At 39.7% G+C, this 10,159-nt stretch overlaps 1 protein-coding gene across 2 annotated transcripts in view; it reads left to right on the top strand.

Moving 5' to 3' along the window:
- The first annotated feature begins 8,116 nt into the window (after nucleotides 1-8,116).
- The window catches only part of LOC101860630, a 13,129-nt gene continuing 11,086 nt past the window's right edge, over nucleotides 8,117-10,159 (top strand). For both annotated transcript variants that reach the window (XM_005092057.2, XM_005092058.2), the window contains exon 1: nucleotides 8,117-8,329. The gene's annotated coding sequence lies outside the window, so the exon portion shown is untranslated. The remainder of the gene's footprint in view (nucleotides 8,330-10,159) is intronic.

The raw sequence follows: 10,159 nt of genomic DNA, 5'->3' as shown, positions 1-10,159 counted from the left end.
GAGAGAGAGAGAGAGAGAGACAGACAGACAGACAGACAGACAGACAGACAGACAGACAGACAGACAGACAGACAGACAGAGACAGAGACAGAGACAGAGAGAGAGAGAGAGAACTTGTGAGTGTTTATACAAATTATGTTAACGTGTCTAATTATAGCGTGCACATGAATGTGATTTTGCGAACGCATACTTGTTGGTTTTTGTGTATGTATGTGATATTAATTTGTTTAGAGGTTGGTCCTTGTAAATTATAGGATAACTTTTTTTATGATCAGCTGATTATTGATTGTTGCATCTCTTCATGTGTCATAGTAGTACAGTATAATACGTTTATAACCGGTTCTGAAATCAACACTTGCCGTGATCATCCAACCAGCGTCTCTGGTGTAGCGGTTAGGCTCTTTATTGTCGCACTCAGAAGACCTGAGTTCGATTCCTGAGTGAGGAGGGGTTGTTTTTTTTTGTAATCTAGTTTCTCGGTCTTTCTGCTTGGATATTTGTTGTATCCCTCTCAGCCCAGGTTTGCCCTGATAGGCAAGGTCGGAAGCCCGCCTCCTAAATGATCCAAATTGTGTGAATGGGGGCGTAAAAACACATTAACATTTTTTAAAAGAGATGATCCAGCTAACACGTATGATTGTTTCAATGGCAGCACTTTCCAGAAAATATACCAACTTGAAAAATGTATTGCCTGTGAATGGTAATTTTGTATAACTGGACAAGTTTTCTACTGCTGCGATTATAATGTCTGCCCAAAAGTGGAAACATAATATTGATAAAGTTGCCCCTGTATTGTAAAGTACAGTTTGGGTTTTTGTTCGTTTTGTTTTGACAAGTATTTTAAGTCGCTCGCAACTGCATAAGGTCATATGAGCGCGCGGGACTCATTAAACATTTTCAGTTTGATCGGAATTTTTATTTTTACCTGGGACCTTTAAAGTGCGCGACTTGCACACGGGACCTCCGAGATTTTTCGCTCTTATCCGAAAAGGCCAGGTGTTAAATCTTACCTAGTGGGGGGACCTCCGAGATTTTTCGCTCTTATCCGAAAGGGCAAGGTGTTAGATCTTACCTAGTGGGTGGTTGGCGGGTGCTCTGGTGGGGTTTGCTTCTTCTTTCCTATAAAAAAACAACTATAGTCCTTCTCTTTCCACCTCCTTTTTTGTGTTTGTTATTCTCTTGTTACACATTTAATCTTCGGCCCTTTTATGACCTTATTGTGTTGCAAGTTCCGTAAAACTTCTACTAAAACTTTTTTAAAAATTACCTCCCATAAGTTTAGGGGTGTGGCTGAAAGACAGCAGTAATATGGGGCTAAGGCGTAGCAGCAGAAAGGCTGCAGAAAGAGTCAGGAGGCCAGAGGAGGGGGCAAAGTGTAAGGGGTGGGTGGGGGGAGGGGGGCAGAAAGTAAAGGCGAAAGCAGACGACAGAACATGATTAGAGAACAAAAAAGGAAGTGGAAGGAGAAAATTTTAGTAGAGATCATTTTCAACGTTAACGTGTGTAATATCTCATATCGTTTTTTTTAATGAAGGCACTTTTACTGACTGAACTGTCTTTAGGCCATTCCCAAAGGGGGGAGGGGGGGCATTAACTTCTCGAGTTCTTATGCACAGTAGAATTGTAATTGTAAATGGGCTGATTCATCAATGTCATGCTCACAACTGTGCCCGAACTGCAATAGAAGGGAACTGCTGCTTTTTCTTTCCTAATCCTTACTATCTTCATTTTTCCTCTACTTCTGTTTGTATGCTTGTAACACTCTTGTGACCCGCTATTTCCGGGGTGCCTTGATAGTCGAAGTAGACTTTGTGCTGTTGAAGCTAAAGAGGTGAGCAAAGTAAGTCTGATTCTCTGTATTAAGGTCTTCTCTGTTGACATCCACCCCTTGGCGCTCATATGACCTTATGCAGTTGCGAGTGCCGAAAAACCTCTACTAAAAAGTATATCAACGAAACATATTTTATAAGATTTTGTATTGACTTTCATATTTTTAAAATATAAAGTGTTGATTTTATTCTATAGTTAATTGTACAGAAACAGAGTTTATGATTTCCCAAAATAAATCCTCGTACCTGTTTCTATCAGGGCAGAGAGGCCAAATTTATACCTTTTTTCGGCTCGAATGTAGGCCTATGTGTGTTGTTGTTTTTCTCTGTTGATGCCTGGACATACAGACCCACAGTTAAGGGTTGAGATCTAGCTTTTGGCAGGACACCACGAGAAATGAATATTTATCGTTGTTGTTGTTGTTGTTGTTGTTGTTGTTGTTGTTGTTGTTGTTGTTGTTGTTGTTGTTGTTGTGTTTGCTTTGTATTTTTGCTTGGTATTTTTGTTATTTATAATATTTTTGTGTGTGTTTTGTTGGGAAGTGGTATTTTGTTGGTTTGTTGGCTTGTTTTTTTGTTTGTTTTTTTTGGTTTGTTTTGGGTTTTTTTTTCGCTTGTTCTTGTTGGGTTTTGGGTGGTTGTTACGTTCAACCACTTTACTAGTAACAACACATGCCATCCTAAAAGTTTCCCGGACGTTCATCAGAGAAAATACAGATTTTTCATAATAAACTAAACACTCGTATTCAACTTGGATATAAGCGCTAGAACGTCTGCAGATTGGTCACGATCGTTACTAAAAATGTGTTTTAGCTTAATAAACAAACTCACAACAAGCAACGGAAATAGAAAAGGGATTTGTGTTAAAAACAACAACAACAATATTATATGTGAGGCGTGCTGACAAAATGAGTCACTTCTCGCAATATAAAAATGGAGATATCGGCCGAAATTAACACTGGAGCTAGATTTATAGTTTTTCAATAGATGCCATTTTTTCAGGTCTATTGTGTCCTTTATTATTTCATACTCACAAACTGTTCAAACTCCACCTATCAATTTGATGTAGATCTATCTATTTCCATAAAATTAAAATCCGAGAAGTAACTCAATTTTGATATATTCTTCTAGTTCTAAAGTTGCAACGTAATAGCTTCATTTGCATGCTGTCATTAACAGCACTGATTGGTCTTTTACAGATTGCCCGATTAAAATCACAATATTGGCCAATGTGGGCTGCCAAAGGCATTGTTAAAGAGAATCGTTCTCAAATTGCAACAGCAAATGTGTTGAAAAATAAAAACAAAACCCTCCGGTATGTGAATTTTTCGAGTGAAGAAAATAAATTTATACACTTTAAGAAAAATAATAATAGATAGCATTTGTATAGCGCATATCACCGCTCAACAGCAGGCTCTATGCGCTTTACACTATATTATTACCCCAGCAGACCATAGAACACTCCGAAACATTCTCAGCTTCCCGGGAAGCATACAGTGCGAGCAGCCGATTAAGCGCTCAAACACTAACAAACTGACAAGATCTTTCGCTGTCTATAGCCGGGTACCCATTCCCACCTGGGTGAAGTGAGGAAAATTCGTGTAAAGTGCCTTTTCCCAAGGACACAACGTCGGGCCCTTGAGGGGATTCGAACCCACGACCTTACGGTTGCGAGTCCGAGAGCCTTACCCCTAGGCCACCGACGCCACAAAACCTGTTATTAGTGTTCGAAGTAAGATATTCGTTAAATTGAAAAGACTGATTCAAAGAGTCCATTCTGCAAAAATGTCAAATAAACCTATTAAAAAAATTTGACCAAGTATTTGAACAAGAAACAATTGAAATCACAGATCCATACAAATATCTTGGTCTTACAATCGACAACAAATTTACATGGCAAAATTGCGTAAACAATATCGTTAAAAAGGTAAATCAGAGGCTTTACTTTCTGAGGAAACTTAGGTCTTTCAATATGAATCCATCCAGCCTTCAGATATTCTACACCACCACCAAAGAAACTTTGATACATTTTGGTATCACTTACTATGGTAGCAATTTGGGAAGGCAGCACATTATAAAATAAACAAGTTGATAAGAAAGGCATCAAGAACAACTGGTAGAGACCTAAGTAAATTTGAATATCTGCGCAAGACAAACTTTCTAAAAAAGGCAGAAATAATGCTAAGTGACCATCATAGGTGACCATAGCCATCCACTGACATCGGAATTTCAACTATCGACCTGCAGTAAACGATACATTTCCAAAAAAGTTAGAACAGACAGATATAGAAATTCATTCGTACCAAATGCAGTGAAGTTACTGAACACACAGCGCTACAAATGAAACTGAGAGAGAGAGAGAGAGAGAGAGAGAGAGAGAGAGTGTGTGTGTGTGTGTGTGTGTGTGTGTGTGTGTGTGTGTGTGTGTGTGTGTGTGTGTGTGTGTGTGTGTGTGTGTGTGTGTGTGTGTGTGTGTGTGTGTATGTGTTACGGAGCGGGTTGTCCCAGCACGAGAGACATGTATTTACAAGGCATTAAATTAATGTCCTGTCGTCTTGTGCGTTTGCGTGAGTGCACCTTTAGGTCTAACTTTTGTAACGTCTACTGTCATTTTTAACGACCAAGACAAATTTCTCCTTTCGAGATATAAAAAAATATTGTCATTGTCATTGTTATTATCTTAGTCATTCAGTAATCGTCAATTGGTCTACAGTTTTAAAAAAAAAGGGGGGGGGGGGTATTTCAAAAATTAAAGTAATGTTCTAAATTTTAGGTTGATTTCTTACGCCCCCAATGACGACATTTAGATAATTTAAGGGTGTGGACTTCCGACCCTGCCTGTCAGAGCTAACCCGGGTTGAGAGGGATGCAACATCCCAGCAGAAATACCGAGAAACTTGATAAAAAAATCTTGACCCTCGGGAATCGAACTCAAACACAAAGGAAACGATTTTTGATTTTAGAGGAGAAAAACCAACAATCCAACCACTCGTAACTGAACAAGAAACAATTGAAATCACATGATTCATTCAAATATCTTGGTCTTAAAATCAACAACAAATTTACATGGCAAAATCACGTAAACAATATCGTTAGAAAGGTAAATCCGAGGCTGTACTTTTGAAGGAAACTTAAGTCTTTCAATCTGAATCTATCCATCCTTCAGATATTCTACACCACCACAATAGAAACTTTGATACATTTTTGGTATCTCTTGCTATGGTGGCAATTTGGGAAGACAGTACATTATAAAAATGAACAGGTTGATAAGAAAGAAATAAAAAACAATTGGAGAGACCTAAGAAGCTTTGAATATCTGCATAAAACAAACGTTCTAAAAAAAGGCGGAATTAATGCTAAGTGACCATTGCCACCCACTGGCATCGAAATTTCAATTATCAACCCGTAGAAAACGATACATTTCCAAAAAAGCAAAACAGACAGATATAGAAATTCATTCGTACCTACTTCATTGAGGTTACTGAACACATAGTGCCACAAGTGAAACAGAGAAAAAAGGAGAGAGAGAGAGAGAGAGAGAGAGAGAGAGAGAGAGAGAGAGAGAGAGAGGGAGAGGGAGAGGGAGAGGGAGAGAGAGAGAGAGAGAGAGAGAGAATGTTTTACGGAGCGGGTTGTTCTGTCTTGTGCGTATGCGTGAGTTCATCTACACTTTGAAACATCTACTGCCATTGTAAACTACCAGGACAAATTTCTCCCTGCAAGACGAATAAAGATTGTCACTGTCATTGTCATTGTCTCCTGCACGAGACAGCAAAGAGCTAATCACCGCACCCCAGATGCCGGTGAGCAGTTCAGCCAAGTCCAGCATAGCGAGGCTGTGGAGCAAAATGCTGACGCCATGAATTATCAATCTTTGATGGCTACAAGCTCAGTTCGGAAGCAAAACCTGTTGCCCCGTGCACGTTGTGGGATACATAAATAGACCCACTGTCCCGTCTGCAGGTGGTGAAACCCCTCCAAAGACATAGTGTTGCACATGGATGGACGCCAACCTTCGGGGATCCATGTTTGACATCTTCCTTGATGTATCTGTTTCTTCTCATACCTTTCTTTTTACTTCTGTCTCTTCTTCCACGGCAGACCTCATGTGCAGAAAAATTTGAGGCCGTCCATTCTACAGAGTGGTCGCCCTGTTGACTGTGAGGTGGGACCCGTGTGGAGGGAAACCAGGTACCTGGTGGTTGAGGTGAGATAAGTCTGCGGACTGTCCTTCGCCAAAACACCTCTTTGGCCCACGATTTCCTCTAAGACGGGAGGGTGGCACGGCCGACGCTACTCAATCGATTGGGAGCTGAAACCCTTCCAGTGTGCCCCTGCTTCAAACTTGACGGGAAGGTCTAGTAGTAGTACCGATGCACCCGTTTTTGTCCCACATCTTTGTTTCAGTACCTGTTTTCGCTCCACTTTCTTTCGCCGCAATTTCACCCGTGTTCGCCCCACGTTTGCAATACCATGTTCCTATTACCCTTCGATACCCATATTCGAACCTTTCTCTGTCTCTTCTCTCCCCCCACCCATCTCTTCCCCACTCTCTCTCTCTCTATCTCTCTTTCTCTCTCCCTCTCTCTCCCTCTCTCTCCCCCCTCTCCCCACCTCTCTCCCCCCCCCTCTCTCTCTCTCTCTCTCTCTCCCACCCCCCCTCTCTCTCTCTCTGTGTCTCTATCTCTCTGTGTCTCTATCTATTTATCTGGTGTGCTGGTGTTGCGATATTCTGTGACATACCAGACTATATCTCTGCTATTTGCAGGAAATTTCAGCCAATCATCGCATGAGTCAGTTGTAGAAAGACTGTAAACAATATGCAGAGTTATGCCCTGGATTTAACAGATTTCTAACAAGTCTTATATCAAGGATTTTTATCGAAACGGTTTAACCAGAAACATATTTTGTTCTGCAAATATTTAAAAGAAACTTTCATCCAGCACGAATCAATTCTTCCGCCTCCCTGTTGAAGTGATTATAAACAATGATTTTCTTTCGCGCATCCTAAACACCATTTTGAAATCGGAATGGCAATTGCAGTAACCTACTCCAAAGATCGTACACAACGATGTTATGTACGACCTTTGCCTACCTATAAGTAATCGAATCAATGTGGGATTCCTGAAAAGGGATGGGAAGATAACGGGTACGACAAAATTCAAAAAATGAGAATTGGGGGACGAAAATGGGTTATTCTCCCTTTAGCACACTCTCGTGGAGACTATAATCCCGTCGTAGCCCTGGCACTGCTCCAGCTATCCGAGCAATGTGTCCCCTTGTTGGGCTCGTTGGCCACGCGTTTTCAAATTGTAGACCTCAGAGTCTCAACATGCCACGATCACGTATACTTGGAAAAGAAGAACTACGGGACGGTTAGCTTGCAAATGTAGCTGATAAGATTCCCCCTCATAGAATAATGAACGTTTAAACAGTGCAATTCTTTCTTTAATTAATGTGGGTGTTTTTTCGCCCCCCCCCTTCCATTGACATTTAGATCATTAAGGAGGCGGACATCCGACCCTTCCTGTCTGGGCCAACCTGGGCTAGGAGGGATACATCATCCTAGCAGAAAGACGGAGATACTCAATAAAAATGGTCTCCCTACTCGGGAATCGAACTCGAATCTCTTGCGTGCGACAGGGAGGCGCCTGACCGCCACACCACAGAAGGCGGTTGAGAGGTTCTATTAATTGACTCTAGCTCGCCCTACCACTGATTCAAGGGTACATGCATTGTTGTGCTGTTGGGATGGAGAGAAGAACATCGACCAAAAAAACGACACACAAACACACAAACAATGAAAAACCACCCGCATATAATGGATTCGAAAATCAAGTTTTCTCAAAAGTCGCAGGTGGCAGAATTATTATGGGAAGATGAGGGGGGGGGGGGTGTTGGGATCATTGAGTGTAGCGCCAATAGCGTATCCAGCGATGCTAACCTGTGAACAAGTGAATTCATTCAAAACCAAGAGAATAATTTATATATACACAAACACACATCTCTGGAAGGGGGGGGGGGGGGTCGTGTTAGATTTTTACCGCTGAATGGGTAAGTTTTTAGAGCTGCAGTACTAAGTTGTAAAATTATTCAGATTTTGGTTTGTTTTATTAAAATTGGTATCGGCCTGAAAAAGGTATTCTTTAATTATTTTTTAAAATATAGTATTCTCTGTCGTTTCACATTCGCATGCGCACCAAAGAACTCTAGATCTCGTAGCCTTCTATCGGCGTCAAAAATAAATTATATTGAATGTGCACCGTTTATGAACGACCGAGACAACATTATCTTTGCACAGCATACCTAGGCCTAGGTTTTTTTCTTTTGTTAAACATGGAACGGTAGAAACACTGACGAATGGCAATCTTATAATTGTACAGTTCATAGTTTTAGTGATGTGATCAAAGTTCGATGCAAATCTGTTGAAGGCTTTCAATTTGTGTTGAAAAGGCTTCAAGTGTTTGCGCAAGGAGAGAGATCAAACAGCATTTCAAGAGGTGAGGCTATGTTACCCCTACATGATATTATTCTGAGTGAGCACCTGAAAATCCAGCTCACTTTGTAGTTTGTATAGTCAACGAAAAGAAGTAGATATTCTCGTGTCAGACAGAGATGACGCTTATTAAACGTTCATGCCACGGAATAACTTAGAAAGTTAACGTTGATGTTATCGATACAAGCAAAAACTTTCTGAAAGGCAGCCGAAAATTGCGCAGGTTTTCTTCCAATCCTATTGTAAAAAAAATGTACATGGGAAATTTTCTAAAACTTGTTGGAATATTGCGCAAGGATTTTCGGTATCGAATATTCCATAGGTTGCCCAGGTAAGTACATCTTGAAATTCTAAAAGTACAAATTTAATAGACCTCTTCCATTAGCCAATTATCAAGACTGTTATTTCATTAGATTGTAGCCTCTCTATACATATTTTTTCGTCCTTTCTCTATCATGAAGACATGACCTACCTAAAAGACAGAAACCACTGGACTCAGTTTCTTATCTCTTGTTTTAAATTCAGCCTATTGCTTTACAATCAGGTTTAACATTAAACTTTACTCTGTGGGTTACCATCACTCAACTCAATACACAGTTATTTTTCTCAATCCTTTTCTAATTTTACAGGGATATAAATACAATACCCGAATTTTATATTTCATGTAGAAACAAACTGTTCAGAGACGTTTGAAAAAAAAGGAAAAAAAAAAAAGGAAAAACTTTGCGAAGGAATGATTTTTACCTGCAAAACCGTAAACGTTGAACACATTTTTTCTGGTTGCCAACATGATGATAGTATTATTATCTTTCCTAAGCACAATCCCCCCCAAACCACAAGTTGTGACTCCTATACCTCTTGCTCACCAGCGCAGTTCCCCGCTATCACCAATAATATTTACTTTGACTTCTGACACGTTATCGACTATTGAACTATCCATTGTACATGCTTTATGATAATCGAAATAAGAAATTTAAAAAAACATAACTAGAGGGAATATTAAATTATAATTCATTAGGGGGTACAAAAGAAGACACAAGCGGGGAAGATGTTTGGTTGACAAAATTATTATCCCTGAAAACGAGAAAAGAAAAGAAAAATCTCGCCCAGCAGATATAATGATCTAGATACAGCTGACGAATAAAAAATCGTTTTTTTGTTTTTTTAAAATAGCTATAACAATCCTTGACCTGTATAATCTTGAGTTTTTGTTTTTCCCAGACAAGATTTTCCTCGTCGAAGCTACAAAGTAATTTTCGAGGAGATGATCGTGTTATTTTGCTTGGTTTTAATTGACCTTATTATCATGCCTATCCAATGATTTTCAAAGAGCCCTTCCCAGCACACCATTTTCTTCCCCGCTTTTGTTTTCTGTTGCCCCCCCCCCCCCTAATGAATGATAATTTAATATTCCCTCTAGTTATGTTTTTAAATTCTTATTTCGATTATCATAAAGCATATTATACAATTTTCCGAAGGTTACCATACTATATTCCCTTCCTTTCTTCTTTTCCCTTTATGTTTTTCATCTGTACACATTTCTTTTCTTGCGTAGAGTTGCCCTCATCAGATGATCACATAAACGCTATTAATTTTATATCTATCCTAATGATATCATAGAAGCAGCTGCAATGGCAAACATTTGAATAACACAAACACGCACACACATACACACACACACAAACACACACACACACACAAACACGCACGCACCCCTGAGTATACACGCACACACACGCATACACATACACCCCACCTCCCACACACACTCAATTCCATATATTATATATACATACATATAAGAATACATAATACGTATTATATATGTATCCTA

Source organism: Aplysia californica, unplaced genomic scaffold (genome assembly GCF_000002075.1).
Source record: "Aplysia californica isolate F4 #8 unplaced genomic scaffold, AplCal3.0 scaffold00040, whole genome shotgun sequence".
Classification (NCBI taxonomy): Eukaryota; Metazoa; Mollusca; class Gastropoda; order Aplysiida; family Aplysiidae; genus Aplysia; species Aplysia californica.
Note: the sequence above shows the minus strand (reverse complement) of the source record. Positions and strands in the feature narration are given on the sequence as shown.